The 26,486-nt window shown below is 35.5% G+C and overlaps 2 long non-coding RNA genes across 2 annotated transcripts; both read right to left on the bottom strand.

The window, feature by feature from the left end:
• Positions 1-8,836: 8,836 nt before the first annotated feature.
• On the bottom strand, positions 8,837-16,042 carry LOC118686818 (uncharacterized). Its single transcript, XR_004980248.1, has 3 exons — positions 15,896-16,042; positions 13,550-13,625; positions 8,837-8,915 (listed from the first exon to the last, which is right to left on the bottom strand). It is a non-coding gene; the product is annotated as an uncharacterized LOC118686818 (long non-coding RNA).
• Positions 16,043-17,715: 1,673 nt separating this feature from the next.
• LOC118687870 (uncharacterized) lies at positions 17,716-23,836 on the bottom strand. The gene is made up of 4 exons (XR_004980394.1): positions 23,723-23,836; positions 20,969-21,058; positions 18,706-18,794; positions 17,716-17,834 (listed from the first exon to the last, which is right to left on the bottom strand). It is a non-coding gene; the product is annotated as an uncharacterized LOC118687870 (long non-coding RNA).
• Between the last annotated feature and the right edge of the window lie 2,650 nt (positions 23,837-26,486).

The raw sequence follows: 26,486 nt of genomic DNA, 5'->3' as shown, positions 1-26,486 counted from the left end.
ACAGGCTTGTCTTTGTTCTGATCTGAAAAACAGAAACAAGATCAATCCTCCCAAAAGGTGCCTGATTATACATATAGCTATTCTCTACAGTGAGAATTAAAGGGATATATAACCCTTTCAGTATTTTATTATGTCAAAAAGCTCTTTCTTAGTTTACTGTAAATAAAACCTCTCCAAGGGTTCACATATGTACAGTAAAGATTTTGGCCCTGTAATAGAAATACTTCACAAGTAAATAAAATCAAAGCTGTAATGACTGTAAGAAGAATTTCAATATTATTTTGGAGATTAGAAGGTATTTAAATAGGTGGTGTTTCCTCAAACTGATATTCTTAGCAAAATTTATTGAATAAGCAATAAAACAGATTGTACATATATTTAAGGAAATGTTTTCAACCAAAAGTGTGCATAATTTGCTCGCACCATGTGCCACAATGCCAGTTTACTGGCAAGACCTGTCCTTAGAGAGTGTCTTTTCCTTTAGAACAGTAAATCACGTTGTAATTTACATTTACGTACAACAAACCTAAGCCAAATGGTAGCTCATCCTTTGAAAATGAAGATTAATTAACTCGTAAAGGCCATTACTCTAACACCTGCTTTATTTGGAGTTTAATCAACACACCAAAATTTCAGTAGCAAGAACCCTAGAATTCTATTGTGCTTTAAAGAACAACTCTTATTTGTGCATTTTAATATAAGTCCTGCTCAAAAATAAGCAATTGAAACCAACCTAAAATAGCAGTAACAAATTCCATAGACTGAAGCACTTGTGTTAAAATGCCTCAAGAAAATTTATAAGCAATTTCCTAGAATATTCTCTGAGTGTGAAGCATGCAGTTATCAGAAATCCTTATTGCAGATTCTGGCCTCATCACACAGAGGTCCCCCCACCCCCAATGTTTGTAACAAAAGTAAAGAAAGTAAAAGCAAGTAAAACACAAAAAAATGGATTTGTGAAAGAAAATTGCCTACCTGGCATGGTGTCTATTAGTGCAGAACAAATAAATTACATATATTTTAGACAATTCCATAATTTGTACTCTGACAAAAATGCAATCAGTGGCTGTCCTCTTACAGGTTAGGAGTTCACACTGCTGTAAGATTTTCTTCAGTGCTAAAGGAAAGCTAAAGCTTTCTGATTAAAGGGTTCAGGGAAGCAAAGAGACAAAACACTTCAGGATATATTTGTCCATCTTTATATAGTTTGCTCATTTTGGCAGAAGTAATAGTTGTTTACTCTTGTGTTGTTCAAAGTCGATAGATGTCCTATGATTTCTGTCTGACTGTGAGTGAGACAGCAGACTTCAGGAGGCTTTTATTTCCCAGTTTCTGGGTGGAAGACACCAAGAACATGTCAAATTCTCCCTTCTTTCCTTGGAAATACTGATTCTGCTCTGAACTTTATACAAGAGATACTGATCTACCTTTAGGAGAGTGCAATTTTAAAAAATAAAGACTACAACGTTATAAATACACTAAACAGGTGGGAAGAATACAAATATGAACGAAGAATCATAACAGAGAACAATGACAAAATAATATTCTAATGTAATTCTACTCTAATATATATATCATAAAATATGCAAAACTAAGATCATGAAGAAATAAAAGAATTATAACAGAAAAGTTAAAATCTCTCCTACCGTACACAGAGACAAGCTTCTTCTCTTTAAATTTTAAATCCAATCTTTGAGACAAGACTTTTTTTTTTTTTGCTTTAACAAATGTAAACGACCTTTTTCTTGATTTTAATCTTCACTAACTAGGTGTCTTAATCAAAATGACAGATATTACTTCATCACAACATTCAAACACACTAGAAAATGGTATCTTCATATTATAAAAACAAGAGATGAAGACTTGTATCTTCACCTCTCACAAAAAATATATTCTTTAGTATCTCTGGTCTCTTTTGTAGTTAAAATTCAACCAAGACAGGATCAGTGGTCTCCAGGGGATGAAGTTCAACTTTTTGCCATTAGATTTATCTCTTCAGAGAACAAGACAAAGCTAGCAAAACAGCTGAATATTCCTTGGTACAGATCTTTAATTGATAAGAATCAGTGATTTAAGTAATAGTCATAATAATGATTTATACCTGCTGAGAAGATAAGATGTTTTCCTCAGTACAGTGACAATTTCTTGACTTTCCAAAGTGTCATTCTCTGAACACTCCTGCTAACTCAAATAATATTCAGTATTAAGAAGGAAAGCTGTCTGATAATTTTAAAAGTGAAAATCCCACTCCTAAATACACAGTTAGAAACTCAAGTTTCTTAATGCACCGGACACCTCCAATGAAAATACTGGTTCAAACAAGAGAGGAAAAAGAAATAAAATGGTACACTTAGGGAAAAGTAATCCAAAATAGGTGTTCCTGATGTTCAGAATGATCCAACTGGCAGTTAGAGTCACCAGCCAGGAAAGCAATCTTGGAGTCACCACTTTGGTGAGAAGGTGACTGAGGAGGGATATGACTGGGATTTTACTTAGTAGTGAATGTGAGCTTTTCTGCCACATCCTGTACTCTTGGAAATAAGGGCCATCTGATGAATAGAGTGGGAGAGAATTTTAAAACAGAAAAGACAAAAATATTTATTTACTCATTACACAGTACATTTCTGGATCTTGCAGCCATAGGCAGCTGCAGAGGCAGATGGCATCAGCATATTCAACAAGGAACCAGAGATATTCATTGACAACAGGGCCATGATAAATGCTAACAGGATTATGTTGGAATGTGTCTTCTCACAACCTTAAAGATTTAAGGACAATTCTGAATAGTGGGGTGCTAAATGAAAAAAAATATCCAGCCTTGGTTTTACATTGAGGGAAATAGCCAGGCTTGAATATTCTCCCTAAACGGGATTTCCTGTCATCGTTGTCAGAGAGAGCACTGACATAGATAATATCACCCCATAAGTAATTTCTTACCTTCTAGGGTTTTTTTCTATTTTGATATGACTTCCTACTCAAAAGAGTCATCACCATCTCTACTTCCTCAGGGACTGTTTCTGAGAAAGAGTACTTTTCAGTGCTTTTGGGAAAGGAATTTTGGCTCTTTCTGTAAAAATAAAAAGAAAACCCAAATAGTCAGAGGATGACCGAGATTTTCCACTATCCCTGCTTCTCCCTGTTTCTGTACCTATCCATGTTTCTTTAGGTCATGGAGCAAATAAATGTGCCTAGAAATCACTCCCATTTTATTGAGCCTAATCCATAATGGGCAGTGCAACAACCCATGGATTCCAAAGGAACAATTCTTTTTAAACTGATCAGACTTCTGACCTTTTAGATCACACTGAATGTTCTAAAATAATTTTGGTTTTATTACATTGGCTATTCAGTAAAGCTGGCAATTAAACATCTGAAAGTTTGGAAAGAAAGGCAAGCACATGCTCTATGCAAATTTTATACACAACTCTGAAAACTAGAGCTGTCTTGTTACTTATTTTTAAGAGATAATATTTGGCATTAATATTATTAAATTCTGGCACTCTTGGAGCACTTCACTAACAGCAGGAATATATTTTTCTAATATTAATTAACAAGATATACTTGCTAGGTAGTTTATCTAGACAGTAAAGACTAGTAAACTGCAACACAGGAAAAATTGTTATTTTTTTTTGAGGTCACACAGTGGATCAAGCAGAGGAAAGATGACACAGATGAGACAGTTTCTAAGGCTCTTTCATCCATCTCATTAAACTGACAATTCTCATTTCAAACTATTTGTATTCTGTTACATGAGGACTGGTATTTAGAAAGCATTTCTTTTGTTTGAAACAGAGAGCAAAGTCACTTATGTAGCAAATGACCAAGGCATAAACACTCCCAACCATTAGAAAGGTGGGTTTGGATTGGGCAAAACAACCTCATTTGCTGCACAAGCTGATTTACATCTGCAATTATGACAACTGTGGGCATAGCTGATGACACACATTTTAAGTACCTCCTTTGCATGAACAATTATGTTGTTAAATGTGCAGCGTGCAGTGAATTGCGCCCACAAAATCAGAGGCTGAGATTAGGCCTTTTTAAAAGAGCTAGGCCTTACAAAGTGCCAGATAATTGTATACCCCATGAAAGAGAAGAGGGGGTTTATTTCATGACAGTTTTTAAGAAAATGGGACCATTTAAGTTAATTATCTATGTTGGCTCATTTGAACACCTGTTGGGTTTAATTCACCAGCACCTGGTGCCAACTGTGGGTAACAGGCCTGGGGGTCATTAATTGACAGATTATGTTGTTTATGTTTCTTTTTTTTAATTTCAACTTTTTTTTTTCCTATTCAATTTTTAGTAAGCAAACTTTAGCAGGATTCAAGATAAAAATGCAGAGATAACCACCTACTCTTGGAGAATGCAATAAAGTATTTTTTCCATGAACACATGTAACATACAAAGGTTGAAGCCTGATGAGCATCCATAGTCTGTTTATCTCACTGACATATACACCAATTTTAAAACACCAAGGAGAAGGACTGGTTGAAGTGATCATTTTCAAGAATCATTCAATGCATTAGTCTGGAATATTTTAAATAGGGATCTTAGGGGACAATAATTCAGTTATCAATTCAGGGGGAAAAAATTAGCTAACACCAAGAGCAAGAAACAGAACTGGGAAATTCTTGATTTATGATAATTGTACATTGAGAATACATTAATCATTCCACTGACTAAAATGCTGTAGAGGTAAACAGAAAAACCTGCAAATTAGGTATGATAGTAAATGGAAGAAAAGATGCCTGAAAATAATAAAAATCCCTCTGATACTATTGGAAAGTCAAGAGAGACAGAGAAAAGTCTTGATGCATAGAGAAGTATTAGAGTCTAAAAACAAGCCCAATGTAACTATGGAATTAAAAACAATAAATTGGCTCTGCTCCAAACTGCCCAGAACTGCCAGGGTATAGAGGTGCAAGTGCACAAAAAAATCCAAATCCAGAGAGCTGAGAAAATTTAAGATGGGTAAGTGAGAGCTCTAAGCAGATTTCTTCTCAGAATTGTTAGGCATCCTTAGGGATCTCAATACTTCATTGAGTCAATTTTTTCAAGTCTTCACATACTTTTGGAAATGTGTTTAAATAATTTGCAGAACAGATACACAGGCATTTTGCTGAACTGGAGTTGCAATTCAGACACAAGAGGATCTGAGCTTTAGGTATCTGGCTTCCTTGTAAAAATTGAAATGAAAAGAAACAAGAGATTTCACATGGTGTACACATAAATTTTATATTTCAGGGTCTTGCTTTTCCTCTTAAGTCAAGCATACTCACATACCTGTAAATTTCACCAAAATCACAGCAATAATACAGAATTTTAAATCAAAGCTCACAATCAATATGCTAAAAAGTTCTTCTGATAGAAATAAAAATCAACACAGGAGAAGAAAAAAAAAACTAAACCACCCTACTATCTGAAAGGAAACACCATCTTCCATTAAACCACAGCTAAGAAAATATCAAATTCTCTGGGTGAGAAGTGAACAAAATGAGGTAGAATATTCTTATAGTTAAAATATATCACAATCCATACAATATATAGGTAGGAAATGGTATAGAGATTATTTTTTGAATGTAGCTTAAAATAATTGCAAATTATAATATCAAACTAAAGCATATGTATCCATAAAGATATTTATTGCAAAATTAGTTTTACTCTAGGTTTCACGAATATTATACTCATTGTATATGTAATGTTCTGTGCAGATAATGCAGGAATACCATTTAGTGGTAATACAGTCTTTGTGTTTCTTAGAAACTTAAAATTATTCTACTATCCTGTCATCTATTTGGCTCTTACTTTTCAGCAGATGTAAGAATTTAAACGTGTCTGGAAAAGTTTTAACTGGTACAGAGATCAGCATAATCAAAACTAGTAACAGGACTGCATTAATTACTATTTCTGGTAAATAATTAATCATCAACCCTTTGCATAGCCCCCGGCCAAAACTCTATATGGTCTCAAACTGACAACACATAAACCTCCAGAGGTATCTACTAACTTGAATTGAGCTTGAGGTGATTTGTTTAGCTCCAAGAACACAGCAACTTTTAAATTAAAATTTTTATTGTTGAAGTATTGTTCTGGAATATAAAGTTGCTGCACCTATGTTTGAAATGCCAGTTTTAATCATAGAGAATGACTTGTGACTTCATAAATTTTTGGTACAGATGGTAGGGATTTCCTGGTGGGAGACTGTGGTGCCAAATGCATTTTCCTCCTGTGCAGAAGCTCATGTGTCACATGGCTCCAAGGGGTTAATTTTTTTACACACAGAATTCTCTACATGATAATGCACTTTCATGTTCCCCATCTGGCTATTGTAAAATCACAGAAGCTGTGAAGGCACAAGCTTGAAGTAGAAACTGGTGTCCTGGTTTTCAATGGTCCTGAGTATCTGCAACTCCTGCTGAAGTAAGGAGGGAGCCACAGGTGTTCCATAACTCTGAAACCAAGGTCCTTAGAGGATAATTTCAGGAGCATTTCTTTAATAGTTTGGCATAGTGAGACTTTTCACTTAAGTGTCACTTGAAGTCCCCATTTCTTATTTTTATGCTCCTCTAAAAGCCTAGAGTTCTCACTAGAAACAGAAAAACATTTAGGGTTGCAATATGTAATATATGTGAAAACCAGAATGTCAGTAAAGCAACTGGGAGGCTTTGGGTAGAACGTGCAGATGGAATGCAGAAAGTATGGAGCAGGAAAAGACTCTCCTTCACCACCTGCCTACTGAAGCTGAGGAGTAAGTTTTTATAGGAGTGAGTTGAGTGTGTGGTGTTTAGGTGCCAGTTGGGGTTAAACCATGAAAGTCCTTTTTGGTGCCTGGTGCGAGGCACAGAGGGTTGAGTAATAGACAACACTGGCTGATCACCTACAGGAAAGGCTGAAGCATGAAGCTAAAATCACTGTCTGAAGCACTGGCTCATCCAGAAAATTTTCCCTTAAGGGAGCAATTGAAACTGTTATAAGTAGATCAGCTGGAGGTACCAATGGCTTCAGTGTATTTCCAGAGCTCATTTCTGATGGTTTCTGATCCAAGGATGTGTGTAGGCCTCAGAGTGCATTCCCTGGCATGAGGTAATTCTGTCATCAGCCTATGATGACCACACCTCAACACAAGAAACAATTCAAACGTGATGAAAAAATCTAAAATATAGTTCTGCTTTGAAACCAATGCCTAAAGTTGTTGCACATTTACTGTAGAAGCACAAATGGAAACCAATCAACCAATCAATTTCAGTGCAAATGGAAACCAACCAATACAGGGTCGCATTTGGGGGTATTTTGTAGATAAGATAGCCAGTCTACTACCTACCTTGTAAAAGAAGAAAAATATTGCAAATTAAAACCTACTGTGTCTGAAATGTTGTGTAATATGGAGAGAAGGAATGGTTTACTATGAACTATAAGAAAGTCTTGTTACATGCAATGATGTTCATATGAAAATTAGTCTCAAGCTCCATGAATAAACATAGTGAGAAGTCATGAAATCACATGGGTGGCAGTTTTCCATATCTTCATTTTCATGGAGCAAAGACAGTGTGGTACTCATAGTATGGCAGGGCAGAGCTAGATGAAAATTGCCTCATTTTCCAGGCCATTGTAGAGTTACACATTTGGTTGTGGCTATTCTCCCACACACAAGAATGCAATGAAACCTTGGGAAAAAAGCTTCCTGTTCAGCTCTACTCAATTAGCAGGAAGGAAGAAAGCTGCAAGCTAGTCCAGAATGGCTCTTTTGTAGAGGAAGGTGTGAAGCAAAACCAGTGCTCCATCTTGAATAGAGATAGCTATTTATCCTCCCACATAGCAGAATACTTCACAGTGATTCACAGGCATTTCTGTTTCTAAATGGTACAGAATCCAGCTAGGGAAGAAATTAGGGTTTGCTATCATGGGTTATCTTTAAGTAGCAGCTATGCCCATTCCCTCTTTTTTAATTTCAACGACAAAATAGCACAAGTGTTCCATGAGACAGCTGAAAGTTCAGTATTCTCACAGTGACAAGATCTGCAGCCCAGCCAGCAAGCTGGAAGCTCCCAGCTTCCCTTCCAGCACTACATTTCACTTGCCTTCAGAATGGCCCTGTAGCTCAAAGTTCTTTTTTTTTATCAGAAAAGAAAAAAAAGTTTTATCATTGAATTAATCAAACTTGACCCAAACCCATATTTCCATATTATGTCAAAACCTGTGAGAAACCAGGTAAAGTTGGTTTGGGCAAAGAATACAGTGTAAAGATTCTCTTAGTTAACAGGTTTATCAAAGCCCATGGGATACAGGTAAAACATGCTAATGGATTTGGGAGCTTTGGATCAGATCCCGAACAAGCGTTATGATGTTTAGATGGCATTTTTTTTAAATTTTCCAACCTACTGGATTCCACTGAGGCAATACAGCAACTTTACATACCATAAAAGTATGGGGTACAATACAAGGGAAAGAAACTGCATCTCCTCAAAATTCAGCTCTCCACTGCTTATCAAGCAATTCATTAGCTGTGATTTCATGAACAGCATCAACTTTCAGAAGTAGTTTCAAAACTCATTCTTCTAGGAATGAAAACCACAACTTTAAACCTCTCATTTCTACTAACAAGACACATTTTCAACTGAGTGCTTTAATACAGCAGAGACCTTTCTTCTTACAGTGCTATGAAATTCATTCACAATATCATTTATGTCAATTTATTTTTACCATCAATTTTGCTTTTCAGAAAACATGTACTACTTAAAAGCTAAGAAAAATATCACAACTACTGTAATTGTGGAATTCATTGCAATGTACTCAACACTTATTCTGTGAGAGCATTGTGTACTTACCAGCCTTGGTAACTATTTCCCATTCCAAATTTTTCAAAGCAGAGGTCCTCCCTTCTTATTATTTTAAAAGCTTTTCTTCCAAGCCTGCTGTAAAAGGTACAAGAAAATTAGGGTCAGTGAATGAATACCTACTATTTTTCACAAAAACTGTGTATTATGGGATCACTCCGAAATCAAAAAGTTGGCAGGACTGGGAAAACTTCAGAGAACTCTACAAAAGTGACTCAAGTTCTAAAAGCGTGTCTCTCAGAGAGATTTAAAGGAAAAAGGTTATGAGGTTAAGAGGTGATTTAATCTTTGTAACTAGGTTTCCATAGAGATAAAAGGTAATTGCTGTTGTATGGATTTTTTAAGTAGTAGCCAAAGGTTTACTAGGAAATAACTGAAGTACCAGCTAGGAAATATTAAACTGAACACACAGAGTATTTTACTCCCTAACTCACCCACCCAAATCCCTTGGCTAACTTTCTGCCATTGTGTGCAGTGTTTCTATCTCAGAAATTATGTTTACTGCACACACTGGGTACTTATCATTTCTTTCTATTCCATGTCCAAGTAATATCTTCTATCAAACATTTCAACAATTCTGTACTAACAACCACTACATTGCAGGGATAAGAACCACCAGTAATTCATGGGCCAATGTTTTTAGACTAGTGGGTTAATAACAGTCACAAGAACTGAAACAACAGCCACAAGACAAAACAGACCACTCTCAATTTGGGCATTGGAGTCCCAGTGAGATGTCTTTCTAATAACAGTTCAAACAAATCATGGATACATTACAAGAGTTACTAGATACTTTTTACTTCTGTAGGCTTTTATTCAGGAGATTTTTTTTATATGTCAAATTAGTCATATGTAGAAGGAACTTGTATCCCTAAAGTCAACTGTACTGATATTCAGAACTCAGCTCTAAATTCTTAAAATCTATGAAATGTGTTAAATTCTCTCTCTAGGATGATAGTCTTCATAGAGTAAGAGTAAATTAAAGCAACTCTGATTCATAGAAAAATGACAGAAGTCTAGAATATAATTTTACTGCTCCAAAAGACATATTTTTCAGAACAAAAAAAATAAAGCAGAAATACTGAGAGAAACAAAGCATAATTTTCAATTCTTCACTCTTTGTTCTGCTATTTAGATGTATCTCCTTTACCTATGTAGTGTGACTGTTGCTTTGTTTGACCTCATTGAACGTTATTTATCAGTAGAAATATGGTAATAAAAAAGACATGTCAGAAAAATGTGCAAACCTACCATAAGTGTCTATATTAAGAGTACCCATGTTCATAAAAATATATCTAAGTTGCATTCTTGTCCTGTATCTAATTTCTGTTATTTTGAGTAAAATATTTGAATAAATGTGGTATCTGTATCTTCAATTTAATCTCTCTTTGTCATCTGCTTCCTTTGCACTGACTGTATTCATACCAATGTGGAAACAATTAAATAAGAAAAAAGGAAACATGTATTAAACTAAAACAAATGTATTCCTATAAAAAAAGAAGATTCAATATCAGACACTTGGTATTGGGTTTCTGTGACTATGTACCAGCACGAGTATTAACCAGAAACATCAACTTTAAATGATTATTAGAGAATATACTTTGAAAGTAAGTATTGATCTGTGTTTTAATAATCACATGGAATGGAAAACCGTATCATGGGGTCTGTGTTTTCAATCAAAACTAACAAAGATTAAACTCCTAATAGATTTTACATCATGCTATCCATGCACAAGTGACTTGCAAGAATTATATAGCAAATACTTTTAAGAAACTAATATTCCTTTTTGTGACCATTTAAAACAAACAAAAAACAAAAAAAAAAAGAAGCTAACTTCATCAAATAAATTATTTGCAACAAATAATTTTTTTAGTTCTATTCCCAAAACACAGAAATCAGTACTGAAAAATATAGTTGTCAAATCCTGGTGAAGGATGCCTGTCACTTTATATCAAAGCAAAACACTGTGTAGTTCCATTCACATGGTTTTAATTTTTAAGGTAAAATATAAAATTAATCTTTTGGTGCATTTTCCCCAAAACTTTTAATCTCAAAATATCTTTGACAAAAGTTGAGGTTTTCTTTTATCCTGCAGTTCTCCTTCCCAGTCTCCCTCAGGACTTAAATCCACATGGAACTCAATTTAAGGAACAGAAAAGGGGCAGAATGCATTCATTTCAAGACATGATACCCTAAGTGTTGGCTGGTGACAATGCCCATTATTCTGCTATGCACAGATAGGACTAAATTCTCTCCAGACTAAGGCAGTGACGGACAACAGATAACTTCAGCTGAAGAAATCAAGTTAAGTAGGTGAAACATACCACATGGCACCTCGAAAATCTGTGAAGAAATTTTCTGTGCCTTTAGAAAGGAGCAAGAATTACCACACTTTCTTAATAGGTTTCTTATTGCTGTAATGCAGGAAGTAATTTATTAGGCATCCCAGGTTTCTTCAGCTGCACAAAGGTTTTTGAGAACTACTGTGGGGGCCAGAGCACACCTGGAAGAATGAGGAAGAAATCCAATAGTGCAGATTGCCCAGGAAAAAGAATCCTCTGACCCTTTCCTATTAGACAGCAGCACACAGGCCACACTCTCGGAGCATGACAGGCAGCATGACTCTTGCTGCTATAATCCTTCAGTGTGCTGGCACGCTTTTGTATTTTAATGGATTTTCTTTTTGCTGGTTACTATTATGGATACTTCTATGAGTATGTGTTAAGATAGAAATTAAATGGGAAGTGTAGAGCACACCTTAGATTGCACATAAAAATCCACCAGGCTGGCCTTACCACACTGTGCAGAGGAAACTCTGCATTAACAGAGTTCTAGAGTCACCTCGGAGCTTGTGTCCCCATCTAGGTGCAGACACAGCCTGTGGTGGCAATAACAGCCCTGGCACCAAGATGGAATATGCCATCTGCATGGACAAGGGAGCCAGGGCAGCCAGGGATTTAGCAGGGAAGCATTAGCTGGAGCCAGGAAGGGTCAAAGTGACACTGGTGGCAATAATGCCACTAACAGTATCCTTAAGCCCATTAGAGGAGCACCAGGAGCACAAGCCATTATTCAGGGTGGGAAGAAAAGCAATTTGCAAAAGCAGAATTAAAATCAGAAGATGATCTTATGGCTTTTGTATTACTGTTTTCAAATTAAGCAATAAAAAGGAGTGTGAATTGCATTCTATTAATTTATACACGGTGTTTTCATTCTTGGGTAGTCAACACAACAAGGGGTGAATTAATGCTACTTTGTTCTGACACTGTTGTGATTACAAAATGCTAATTTTAAGAAATATTTATATTGCTAATTAAGGAAGAAGGTCAGAAGTTCTAAGCTCCAGCTGCAATCAACACAGTTCACTGCTCTGAATTTTACAAGTTCTGAGCTGTGAATTGTGCTGATTGCAGGCACAGCTCTGGATTCTTATTAGCCAGTCAAATCACCCCAGTTCTACCAAACATTTTGTAATATACTCTACTATGTTTTACAAATCCTAGTGCTATGATGTAGACATTAATATCATTAAGTACAATAAAACTCAATATGTATCAGCATAAATTGTGCACGTGGATTTTAGAAACAAAAAAAATGAATAAAAATAAAGGTAATAAAGCTATGAGCAGTTCATTGCGCTGTCACAAGAAGAAAAGTGAGCTAATTGTACAGAAAAGAAGCTGAGGTACCAAAATAAAGTGAAAAGAAAAATCAAACTAAGAAAATCCAGAAAAGAGGAGGGGGTGAAACCGTGTCTGTATCCACATGTCCTTGTACAGTCTTAGGTTGTAAAAGAACCCAAATGCATGCAACAGAAGCAAATCACAGAACAGAAATAATAACCAATGAAATCATGGTCATGGTGTTGTAAAATATTGGCATCAAAACATTATCTGGTGGCAACTGAGAGAAGTAAAACACAAAGTGGGGAGAAGAAGCATGCAAATGCATTATGACAGAAAAACATCCCTGAAAAAAACGTGACTTTTTGGTTGCATCATATGCACAGTAATGTACATCCTTTACAAGAATTCATTTTCAATTACTGGAGTACCTTTTCATATTTTTTAGCTGGTATAGGTGGGTTAAGATTTTTCAGAGAGGAATAATTACTTTGTAGCCAAGACAAATGCTCTAAATTATGAAAGACTTCAATATAAATATCCACATAGTCTTACAAACGTAAAGTTTCATTTCTTCCTCTTATACTAGCAAACTAATAAACTTCCAAGACACACAGTTTACCTGTACAAGGAGACCTGGCAACCCTGGAACAACTCAGTTCCAGAGTTACCACAGTCAGAGGTGGACAAGAAAAGCCTTTACCCTGATTGCACAGTTTGTGCAATCCGTGTCAGAATTTGACCAATAATCTGTAAATCAACTACTCAGTCTTCATTTATAGATCCACACAACAATGGAAAAGAGAAGCCTAAACTCTCAGTTTGGTTATATGGTGTTTCACTGCAATATTCTGTTATTTGCAGACTGTTTAGTAGTCCGTAAATCAAATACTCAGTTTTTAATACCGAACTCTATCTTTTACTTCATTTTGCATAGAAATTTTTATTGCTTACATACAAGCAATTATAAAAGTTCACTCTTTTTGAAGATTTAGCACACAGGCTTATTTTTTATTTCAGTGCAAAATTGTAAGTACTTGTATTATAAATGGGTCTGTACATTTTATATTACTTTTACAAGCTACTTACAGCATGTACATAATGACACCTGTGCTCCAAATGTCACACTGTTGGCTGTAGTCACTGGCACTGATAACTTCATGGGCTGCCAACCAAGCAGAAAAAATAGTATTAATAATAGAAAAAAAAAACTTTTAAATGCTTAAACACAAAGCATGAAGAATGTGCTGATGTGGTATAATTTATTCCCATATGTAAAGAGGAACCAACAGCAGATGTTTAAATGAATAATGTACAGGCCTTAACAATTCATGCTGATGTGTCCTCACTTTTATCATTTAGCTGTTAAGGGGGTGGTGACATTGTGACATTAGCTGTGTGATTAAACTTGGTACTCTTCTTCTCCACAGTAAGTTATTAAAGCAGCATTCATAACACACTGACTTAAAGTACTGCAAGACACCTCATGAACTTGGTTTTCTACCAGACATAAGGGTAGCATGTAAGAACACAGGGTTTTTGCAAAACATGAAGTCTCTGGGTTTTTTTGATCATATTAGATGATTAACAAAATCTGTGCCAAAATACTCTCAAATAAAAATTTTCAAACCTTCTGTTTCAGTCCTAGATTAAAATTCACAAATTAGAATCTATTCACTACTCACTTTATATGATTTCAGTCCATGTCAGTAAGACCTTGGTTTGGGACCATCTCAGTGAGATTCTATCTGCTGCATGGTGGGAGATGTGGTTGAGTTCACAGCAAGATCTATGGGTTTTAATTCCAGAATCAAAGAAGCTGACATACTTAGTCCCAGTAAGAAACAAAATATAAGAACCTTCACACAATGGAAGGGGAGATCAACAGCGAATATTTTACTTGGTGTTTTCCCATCAAATCAAAAAAGCCTGTTGAACTGTGATCTCAAATTTTTTTTATGTCTTAGGTAGGCACCAAGCTTCAAATATCTAATGATTAGGACAAGGATCTTGAAATAGTTAACTTAATGATTTGACAATACCACAACTGGTAAATATGATTTTAAAGGAAATTCTAACCAATAATATTGTCAAACTGGCCAAACCTGCTGTAGGGACTCATTTTTAATCATTTTGACAACTTTTTAAACTATCGGTAGTTCATGCTGTTAATATATTAGGAAAACTTACAAAATTATATACATTTATATCCTACACAAAATAAAATTACCAACTCAGGAAGTTAGTAATTTCCTTAAAATAAAGTGAATAGAAAAATCAAACTAAGAAAATCCAGGAAAGAGGAGGTCATGAAACTGTTTCTGTACCCACATGTCCATATACAAAGTCTTAAGTTATAAAATAACTCAGATGTATGCAACAAAAGCAAAACAATCACAGAACAGAAATAACAACCTTTTCTTTACTACTAAACCAGTCTGATTCAATTTTGAATTTCCATGAGCCTCACACAGAACAAGGGAGGATACAAAAAATGAAAATAAGACCAAAAGGAAAACATAAACATAGAGGGGCAAAATCAGAAAGAAAAAATGAGAAGCAACTAGGCAAGGGATGTAACTCAAAATGAAATCATCTACAAGAGTATGAGTGGTGGGAAGACAGTGAATAAAGACATTGGTGCTGTATTCAACCAAGAACGCAACTGATTGATGATGCTTAGAAGGCAAATGTATTTAATGTCTTCTTGCATCAATTTAAACCAAAATGTCAAGTGCAAGCAGTGGATAGTCCAATCAATATCAATGACAAAGGGGCAAGACCTCTGTCTTTTACAGAGCAGAGAAAGGTTAGCATGTACTTGAGTTGGAAATTTTAAAATCAGCCATAACCAATAAAATTCATTCTGGAGTACTTTAAAAGTGACAAGACTTTTCAGAGCTATTAGCTCTTTGAGAACCATTAGTGGAAGGCAGATAAAATACTTGAAAACTGAAAAAGGCAATCATGGTATTTATCTGTAAAAGAGTAAAAAAGCTAGCATCAAAGAATTATTGAAGTATCCCATTAACTCCCAGGAAAATACTGGAATTAAAAGGCACCTAGAAGAGAACAAAGAGGTGAGTAACAGATATTATGAACCTGTCAGGAGCAAATCTCCATGAGCACAGGCTGACAGGCTGTGGGGTTGCAAGAGGAACATAAAATGTCACACATTTCTATTTTAGTAAGGATTTCGATACTGTTTCCCTGAAATTATTTTGTAATCCAAATTATTGTGTTTAATGTAATAATTTAATACATTGAAATATCACAAGAGCAATGCACGGGTCCATAAAAAATGCTTCTTATAAAGCATAACTTGTTTGTTGTCAAAGTGGAAGGCTGTGTCAAGGCATGTTTTGCAGTTGTCTGTCCTCTTTAAAAAAACCAAGAAGTGAAATAACAGATTGCTGGCAACAGGAGGATGCCTACCTGTTCTTGATATCTGTGCTGCATAGGGGAGGATATAATAGTCTGAAAATGTGGATTGCAGTTGCACCCTTTTCCTTTTTCCATGCACAGGATTCCACCACCTCCCTTCAGTCAGCAAGAGCAATTACGTGGCTGCAGGTGAGTTAACTGAAACTTTATAATGAAAAAAGTGATTAGATCATGGCCTGCAGGTATAAGTTTAAGCTGATTGTCAAACTGAAGGTTCAGGGCAGACAGCAGGAAAAATTTCTAGGAGGATAATGAAGCATCAGAATAGAGTGCCTGGGAAGATTATGGAGTCTCCATTACTGGAGGTCTTTAAGTACACTTTGCACAAATATTCATCAGAAATTACCTTGGTACAGCTGCTTCTTCCTTTGGACAGAGAAATAAATCAAACAACTCATGGCCCCTTGCAGTGATGAGACTATGTTTCTGTCATGATTGGTAAATTGGAAACTATCCTGTACAGCCCCCTCACTTAAAGAATATATAATGCTACTAGTATTTAATAAATCAGAATGTTGGAAGAACTAATTATCTTCCCCAAAAAAGGATTTCTTTTTTGCTTCTGTTTGTAATGAACAAGCTGTGAAATTTGCTGGTATAAACTGTTGAGAAAACGACTCCACAGAATTTAAAAAATGAATACTATGTTGAATAATGGAGTGAAGTATGTTATAGCATGCAGTATAAATCAGAAAAGGTTACAAATCTTTTTGTTATGGAATGAAAAGTTTTCATTGCCTAAACAGACAAGGGAAAAGCCCTGAAAGGCATGTAAATTGGGCTGGCTACATCATCATTACCTGCTTTTGTGGTGTTGGGGGTTTTTCAATTTCCATTTCACCAACAAATATTAATAAGTCCCCATACTCTTGGGTAGTCACATTTTTGGGATGGAAATGGTCTAAAAATATTGGTTATTATTTATTCCCATTGTTTAGCTGGAGATTCTTAAATTTTTCTTCATCACATCAGAAGTCACAAATTAGCTCTATGTCACCAGAGAGAGGTTACCACCAGAGTGATACAGAGTTAAAAGAAGTCTTAACCAAAAAGGTAGTACTCATCAACTGTCCATAAAGAGGATATTTTGAAAGGTGTGAAAAAATGCTAATTTTTTTAAACAAGATAGAGTTTTATCCTGTTTGTAAAGCCTTATTCAAGTGTAATACAAGAAGAAGTCAAATTCTTCAGCATACTTTTATATGTTATACTTTTCATATCAAAGTCTATGAGACAATACATACATTTGAAGATATCAGTATCTGTGAGTTCAGGAAGGAATGTCCTGATACTGAGAGGTGGCTGGAAAAAGAAGGTCTTTCTATACATATTAACAAAATATCATCTCAGCCCCATGCCAGTATGCACCTGTGCCATGTACTTGTGGGCCATATGGAAGAACCTCTCTCAACAGGAACAAGCCACGTCTGGATTTGTCCTGCTCAAAACCAGAAAATCATAAAAATCCAGGAAGACTCTCACAGCCAAAAATAGGAGGGTGTGAACCTTAGCCTGATACATGACATTAGCTTCCTCAAGCCTGAAAGTCCAAAGTACTTAAATGTTGGTTTTAGCTGATTTTTGTTTTTAATATCACATTGTGTGATGGACCTCTCCTTTCCTGTAGTCACATTATTGCTGCTGGCCACACCAGCTTTGGGACTTGGTTCTGTATTTTCCACTTCTCCCATTAAAGTCACTCAGGAGTTATTCTCCTCTAAAATGAGAGGAACAAGCAAAGTGAGGAAAGATCTGACCTCATTCACAGGATGGAACATAGAAGAAATACTTGCACCTTGCAGGAGAGATGACAGAGTGTGCTAGTTTGCTGTTCCAAACGGGTACATAAAGCAAGGCCATGAAAAAAGAACAGCTGGCCATGGTGGTTTCTATTGATGGAAGAGGTGAGTTGATTGAAAGGATGGAAAACCTGTGGAAAAGACAGAAAATTTATCAATGCCTTACCTACCTTCTTTCAGGAAGAAAGGCACACACTGCCCTAAACTGAAGGGTACAGAGAAATACACAATGTGTCTTAAAATGACCACGAGATTATAAAAAAATACACAGATCTAAGAAACAGAAAACAGTTTTGCAGTCTGGATTTATCCATTATAATTACTGAGTTGCCCACTTCAGTGTCTAAAATGCTTCTCAGCCTGGAGTCTTCTATCCCAGATAGTAAATTCGTCATCCGACAATTCAGTTGTACAAGATGATGCCTACATTTCAACAGTAGCTACTACTAAATAGCAAGTTAGCGATGCACAATTAAAACATGATTTATAAAACATCAAAGACTATCTTCTTCAATGCAAAAAAAGAGGTAAGCATATTGAACATTGTGTTTAGGTAGCAAATATTTATTAATATCAAAAGAATCCTATAATATACTTGTATTTCAATCAAATAGGCTTTTTTTCTGAATTACTAACAGATTTGCTTTAAATTGAAAACATTCCTAATTTAAATATTAATTACATTTCACTGTAATTAATAGCTAGCATCTGCTAGCTTCCTGTACCTAATGGCTTGGGACTATGCAAATGTAGATCTTCATGAACAAGGTATGGTTACTTTAAGGATTTGTTTTTTTTAATTGACCAAGAAATGTGCTTACAGTTTAAAAAAAATACTCTTTTCAACAGTGGCTCTTAGCTTCCAAATGATTTTTTTCCATAATAACACCATTTAGTAACTCATTTCAAAACCTACTAATAGGTATCAAAGTCAGGTCTTCCAGTAATACCTGGATATTAAAAATGGTTCTTGAAGCCGAACTGTTACAATTTTCATCTTACCTTTATGTTTAATTCCACTTCATTTACTTCATTGATGTCACTGCTTTTAACAAAAATGTTTTCCACTTTTAGATCTCTGCAAAAAATACCTGCCAAGAGAGAGAAATAAAATACTATCAGTTACAGTGAACATATTCTGACAGAAATATTTAAAATCTTTTGATTAGTTGCTACGAGCAGTTCCCATGCATTTTACTCTAAACTAGTGGCAGCCTAACAAAAACCATCTTTGTCACTTCTTCCAGGAAGTCATACAAGAATTTCAAATTTTGAAATATTATTCCTCACCACAATCCTGTAAGAAAGGCAAAAGTACATAATGGTTTGGTCTTTTAAAATCAGATCATCTGGCATCATCTAACAAAAAAAAGTAGAGTGCATTTACCAAATTTGCACATATTTTCACACCTGAAATTCATTTTTACATACCAAACCAGCCAGGGGTTTTTGCTGTTTTGATGAGGGCCCAGAAGAAACAAGGCCTTATAAAAGGCACCATTCCATAATGTCATATAACTCTCTGGAAAAAGAGGTAAAGGAAGGGCTCCTAAAAGCACTATATTGTAACAAAGAGTTTAGTCATTTCTTTGCAAAAAACCTCAAGAATTCCAAGTCCTTTACCATCTACAAAATACAAAGTTTTGAATGGCTAGGTTAATTCTGTTGTGGACTGTGCAGAATTGCAGTGGTTCTGTGTGGTGGATGAAAATGCTGATGTTCACTGAACCTTAAATGTAACATATGCTGTGAGGAAGTATCAGGAGCAATCCACTTCTGCTTTTTTACCTCCTGTAATACACTGTGCATTTAAAAACTGAACTAAGTTAAAGTTATAATCAAAGCAGTTGCAACCTAAGAAATAATAACACAGTTATTGCCACAGCTGGTTCAGAAAGAGAAGTAAAAGAAAATGGCAGCACATATTGCATCTGTAAGAAAAATAAAGTTCTAAAAATGCATTCATGTAGTATATTTTACTTCTTCTTTACTGGATTATTTTTATCCTATGAAATAAATAATAGATAAAATATCAATCAGTAACTATTTTTAAATGTATGAACACTCAAAATCAATGAACATATGGGAGAAACAGAGGAATGTAATTATAGTTTTTGTGCAGAAACATTATTGCTGAAGCAAGGCTTTGAATGATGTGTCCTGTCTCATTTTCTGCAAAATGCCCTTTACCACAAAGCATTTTTTTAAGTTCTCCATCCTCACACAGCTCCATTACAAGCTATGTCTGCTAATATTAATAAAAGGGAGAATGTAATGATTTTGTTCTGAGTTTAGTTTCTTCTAATATAATAACAGTATATAATTAATTGCAATGCTGCAGTTGTAGTGATGACCTAGAACCCCAATGCACTTAGTATTTTATGGACAGAGGGCAAAGGACAATTGACCAGCCACAAATATCATCAATATTGTGTTTACTACAACAAACCCTCAAGCTTTCAAAACATATGCATTTTTAAAATGCACAAAAATACAGTGATTTTAAATCAAGGGCTAAGTATGGATTTAGCTTAAAGCCTCTTCCATTTAATGTTTTAAAAATGGCTTTAAGAAAGCCTGATTACCAATCCCTGAAACAAAGTAAAATGTAACTTTTCAGCAACTAGGAATTAAAACTGTAATACTTCAATCAAATAAGACTTCCAAACAATTCAATAGCCCAAGAAAAAAATCCTACACATGCAGCTAACAACAAATATTGTTTTACACATTCTACTGCAGTATTTATAATACCTGCTGCCATTGTAAAGTCCTGAAATCTTATCTGTCGGGTCAGCCACAAAACTTTAGGCAAAAATTTTCACTGTGGTATTCATACTGATTTATGAATTGAACACTTTTTTGTTCCTTATTTTTACCTTACTTTATTGATAAAAACTCAAATAAATACCTCAGAAACAATTGCTTATATCCTTTGAAGGTATTTGGTTACTTTACAATCTAATATGCAAATATATTCTCAATTATTCTTTCTTGAAAATATAAGAGCCTTAAATTGCACAGATTGACAGAAGAGTTTGAATGTTTTCAAAACTTATGCTGCTTTAGGTTTCTTCCACAGGGGCAACGAATGAGACACAAAGAGCTACCTGAAAAACTAAAATAAACATCTCCATAACTGAAAAGATAAATTCTGTATCAAATATGACCTGGTGCTCAAACAGATATTGGAAGAGGAGAATCATCAGATAGTAAGAAAGCTAGGAATAATTTAAAGAATATCACACATCTACAAGATACTTACCCTTTTCCTGCAGGTTTTTTAATGGCTTATTTCTTGACAGTCTTGTGTTTCACTTCAGTTATCATCCCAAGGCTGCCACCATCTAGTTTCCTTCCAAATGGATGAGTTCCATCAAAAAAACAGATAATCATAAAAATTACTATTAAAAAACTTACTATATTGATTATCCATTAATATAAACTAATCTGAACCTTGCAATCATATGTTCAAAAAATGTTTTCACTATCAGAGACGCAATCTGATTTTTCCAACAAAAATATTTGCAGTATTTTCTACTCAATATGTTTCAGTCTTCATGCATATTTGCTGTAAGGCTTAGGCTCAGCAGCTTGCAGAGTTTGGTACAAGTTTTCTGCTTCACTTTGAAAAGTATCATGAGCTGCCACCTGTCATCGCCTGGAATTCCTCTCTGTTTTCCATCAAAGTCTCATATGATTTCTGGAAAATTCTCCTTCTGCTTTCTAGGAGCACCCATCCACACTCCAAATCATAGGAATTAACCTCGTTCTTTGCAGGAGTGCATTCCACTGCTTTCAAGAATATCACCAGCTTTCTGGGAAATTTTCCACATATTCCACACTTTCCACAATTTTCCCCATGCCCATAACTTTGCACAAGATTTTTGGGAATTCCCTCTTTGTTTCATAAGACTTCTTTGTGTGCTTTTGGGGAATCCACAGCCAACTTCCTAGAAATCTTAAGTGTGTTGTTGAAAGTATTTACTTTGACTGCTCTCCTCCTTTTTCTACCTTCCACTTTCTAGGCTGTACCACTTTGTTTTTCAGGAAATTTCCCCTTTCTCTGCAGGTATCTTCCCCTGTGCGGGTTTTTTTTTTTGGAAAAATCTCCGTCTATTTTCTAGGAATTATGTCCCAACTTTCAGGAATTTACTAAATGCCTCCTAGAAAATTTCCCAGTGTCTTTCCAGTTTCCCAGTTGCTTTCCATGCATTTTCCTACTGAATTCCAGAAATTCTACAGGTGCTCAAGAAACTAGACAAAGTGAGTTGGTAGTCACTGTGTAAATGCTATTAGTAAATAAAACATAAAACATGAAAGAGTCATCTTCCATGATGCCTTTGGCTTGGGAATTGCAAAAACTGCCTGTAACTGAGAATGTACACATTAAAAACTGCTTTTAATGAAGTGGCAGTTCCTGAATATAATACTGAAAAAATCCCACAGCCTCCCAGGCATATTTTCTTTGAAAAGAGTGTCATTTAAGGAAACTTTCTCAAGCATTTTCATAAAACTTCTGGGAGATCTAAAAGTGGATAGTGTTTAGATGCCAGTAACACATCTAGAGAGAAGTGACATTTTCAATTGCTAGGGCCGAATATCCAATATAATTTGACACTGCTTTTGCAGTAGTGACTAACATCTATGGTTACACATCTTCATTTTCCTCCTAAGACTTTGCATGTCCTCCTCCTACTACTCACATTTTCCACATAAGTCACAAAGGCAAATAATTGGTTGCATATTCAGATATTATTAGTTAGGGTGGTAGTTACTTTATAGCCAGGTATATGAAGATAAAGAAATGCATATGCAGAAGTGCTCCTGGATAGGAGAACCATTTATGTTGCTTTCCAAGATGATGCATTTAATTCTGAAATTTCAGTTTCAGTGCTTTTTTCAATTTTCTTTTCAGATGTACATGTAACGAACTCCTCCAACAAAAGCTTTTAAAGTCTTCAACTGAACAATTTTAAAGTCTTCAGCATGAAAGAGAAGATTATGATACAGGATAAATATGTCTCCATCAATATTAACTACTGCAGGAATGATAAGAAAATAGACTGTACATCAATGACAGTGAACTACTGAGGAATTAAAGACAATCAACTTCAAATCCAGCTTCAGTCTCAATTTTTTCACCTACCACCATTATAATGGTATTACCATTTACACACTTTTCTACATCTAGAGGGTAGCACAATTGAAAGACATCAAGGTGCAAGTGGATGGGAAGAAAACCAGAGAATTGTCCATCAAGTGCAAACTCTGACTCCTAAAACAAAAGCTTTATTTTCAAAACACAACATCTTTAAAGCCTGTAAACCTAATCTAATGTTTGTTAGGCTATTTGTAGGTATAATAAGTCCTTTAGAGCATGAATTTCTTCATCAGTTTAGACAGGGGTAAGAAAATATATCTACTAGAGACATTCACGCAGACAAACCTTCTGCAAAAATTGGCTCAATCTTAAGGCATGATATCACATATGAATATCATTGTCATGTCACAATCATGACAACTTTTCAAAAAATTATGTGATAATCTTATTTTTTACTTTATCTTGAGATAAAAAAATACTGTTAAATGTCTTAAAAAATAAAGCATTTTTTAAAGGTCAGTATTTCAGGTTAATTTGTTCAACTTATCTTCTGATGAATAGATTATTCTGGGCAGTGAAATTTTGTGCTATGGAATTTCTGGCTTGCCTGATGGATGGAACTACCATCCCGTGTTTCCAGGAATTACTTGGAAACCAGCATTTTCCATGCCCATTCCCATCAAAAATAAAGTCAAGTTATCTTTCAGGGGAAAGAGTTGAAAAATATTCTTTTGTGGAAGAGATTTTACTGGGGTTTTTTAAATGTGTTTTTAAATTTCTTGGGAAATATAATCTTTACTTTACTTTAGAGAAATGAGTGCTGGTAACTGTAAAAGATGAGGAAACACCCAGTCTTGAAAACACACCTCAAAAATACATAGGAAAGAAAATTAGGTCCAATTCCAGTCGCCTTACCTCCTCTCCCCATGTTGGATCCTCTTGTCACACACCTCCAAGTCATGTGTGACTTTTGTGGCAATGAGGACAAAAAAAATCCAGCATTGCTTGGTTCAAATGGAGCTAAGCATGTGTTTCATTTTATGGTCTTCTCTCCACTGCTTTCAGACATCTGTTCAATTTTATATAGTCTGTGCCCAAATTAAATTAAAACACTGAGACTGGCAAGAATGTGTCCACTGCTCAAAGAAGTGGAATAAAACCTGAGAGATGAGGGGGTGGGTGGAACACAAAAGCCTTGTATTCTAACTACAGCTGTCTGCCACGCTGACAAGGCACTGGATTGGCATAACACAGCATGCTGGTTTGGACAGCAGATCTGCAAAAACAAAAAACACAGAGTCAAAAATGATACTTCAGCTTTTTTAGCTACAGAATCGCTGGGTGCATTCAGAAATGGAAAAAGCAAACATTTTTTTCCACCAGACAGTACAAAACTATAATAGATTCTTCCTTCAAAGCAAATGGTATAAAACACATTTTCAGAGTATTTCAAAATACGTCAGTAAACCTGGGAAGCTGTTGATCTGGGGCATCCAATAAAAATGAGCTTTTGCATCTAACTGGCATCATGTGAGGACATTCTTCAGCAGTGCTGCCAAAACAGGGATAACAAAAGCAAGGATCTTTGGGTACTCTTGCAATTCCCCTGGAGAGCTGATTTGCAGGTGATTCCTCAAAGTCTACTTTTCTCAAAAAAGAAGCCTTACAAAAAGGCTCAGAGGGAGTTAAAATGCACCAAAGGAGGAAAGCTTAGCTAAACATTTCCAGGCAAGAAGGCCGGATCTCAGCTCCTCCACAGCAGACAACAGAGAAGAAGCAACCCCTGGAAGTGTTGGGGGATTAATAAGCCTTTAACTCTTGGAATACCATCAAGCTGCCCACCTTTATAAAAGAGACTCATTCTACCATTGCACATGGCTATTGCAAGTGAGGCACAGGAAACTGCCTCCAGCTGGCTCAACTCCTTCAGGACAGGGATCAGAGTGCTGAAATTTGGGATCATCCCTCAGCAAGCACCTGCTCCCCACGCTGAGGAGCCCCTGCCCCGAGCAGTGACAAGAGCAACACTGCTTACCTCTGGCTTCAGTCTCTGGAGACCACGAGGCTGTTGGCATTCCAGACACAGGGAGACATCAGTGAGCTCAAAGAAGGATCCAAGCTGCAAGAAAATGGAGAACATTGGCTTAAGCTGAGAGCACACAGCCTGCATTCCCACAGAAAACAAGGATCAGGTTTTCAGCTGGCATCCTGCAAAATCTCTGCTCCATTGCCTCTGATGCACCTCAGAGATAATCTCAGATGTCATATGAACATCCTTAAGCCCTTTGGTTCCATCCTAGCCCCTCATTTCCCACATCTAGGACTTTTCTATTTGAATGACAGATGACTTATTAGAAAACAATAGTACAAAATACTTACATGGAGACAAAAACTACTTAAGAGAATGTTCTTTTCTGATAGAGTGCTTTTATCATGAGATAACTTCTAATCTCACTCAATAGCCTACGTTTTGCAATTTACATGAAACGTGATTAATACCCTATTTCCATATTTAAGTCTCTGACAATATTAATACTCTTACTATCCTGCTATCTAAGAAATTTTTAAATGTAATATGATAAAGTTATTACAGTTCTTGATTCTCTGAAATGTACCAGGGAAAAAAATGTGAGAACTAACACAAAAAAGCGATAAGCTTAATAATATGTAGAAATCTTTTTGTTCTCTTGAAGATGTTCTGAAAACATTAAAAAAGGGCTAAAATCCTGAATTTATCTTGCATTTTGCTTCTGAACAAAATTTTTCTATTAAAAAATTCTGACTGGAGTAAAGTCTTGTGTTGATAAATCAATAAAGGATATGGGTTTTTCTCTTTAATATTATCAATATGACAATTCAAGAAAAAGGAGAAATAACTTTCATAAACACCTTTGTAAACCCTTTGTCTAGGCACAAGAAAATACTACAGGTTCAAAATAAATAAATCAACAAAGCAATAAATGAGGTGGGGGGCCTACAGCTCTTTTAATCCAGATTACTGCCAATATTAAAAAAAAATTAAAAGAAAAAAGAGAAATACAGATTTTACATTAGCTTTTGATTAAGATTTTCTCTTCATGATGTTTTAATCCCCTCATGAGAGTCACGTGGTCTTTCTCAGACCCTTGTGGGTGCCAGAACCATAGGGCAAGATACCAGGCAAAGCCTACCTCATCTCTGTATACTTAACAGATTATTTTGCAAGCTTTTATTAATCTCTGAAACTAGAAGCTATAACATATTTAATTAACCAATTAAAGAATAAGCAAATGGTGTGGCAGACTGCCCCATGGATAGATAAAAATCTCAAACACTCTAGCAGCGAATTATCTGCCTTAACCACTCAAGGTAACTATGATAAAAGCACATTTTATACAACTTAAAGTTGTATAGGAGGAGCAGATTAATACCAGTCTCTTTTTAATACCATGTGACACAAACAGGGAAAGAGAGAAGGAATTGTTATGTGACAGATTTCAGCACCTAGAGGTATTTCCCTATTACATTTACACTCTGCTTTCTTTTCCTTGTGAATTTACAATGTGACCAAAAGAGCAATTTGAAGTTATTTTTTTTTCCCATCCCACAGGTATTTGTAGCTGCTTTTGACCAAAGTTAAAGCTGTGAGGGGTCTAAGAAACTGAGGGCTCACATTGATGTATGTAGCTGTTGCTGGTCA

Source organism: Molothrus ater, chromosome 6, assembly GCF_012460135.2.
Source record: "Molothrus ater isolate BHLD 08-10-18 breed brown headed cowbird chromosome 6, BPBGC_Mater_1.1, whole genome shotgun sequence".
In the NCBI taxonomy this organism is placed as follows: domain Eukaryota; kingdom Metazoa; phylum Chordata; class Aves; order Passeriformes; family Icteridae; genus Molothrus; species Molothrus ater.
Note: the sequence above shows the minus strand (reverse complement) of the source record. Positions and strands in the feature narration are given on the sequence as shown.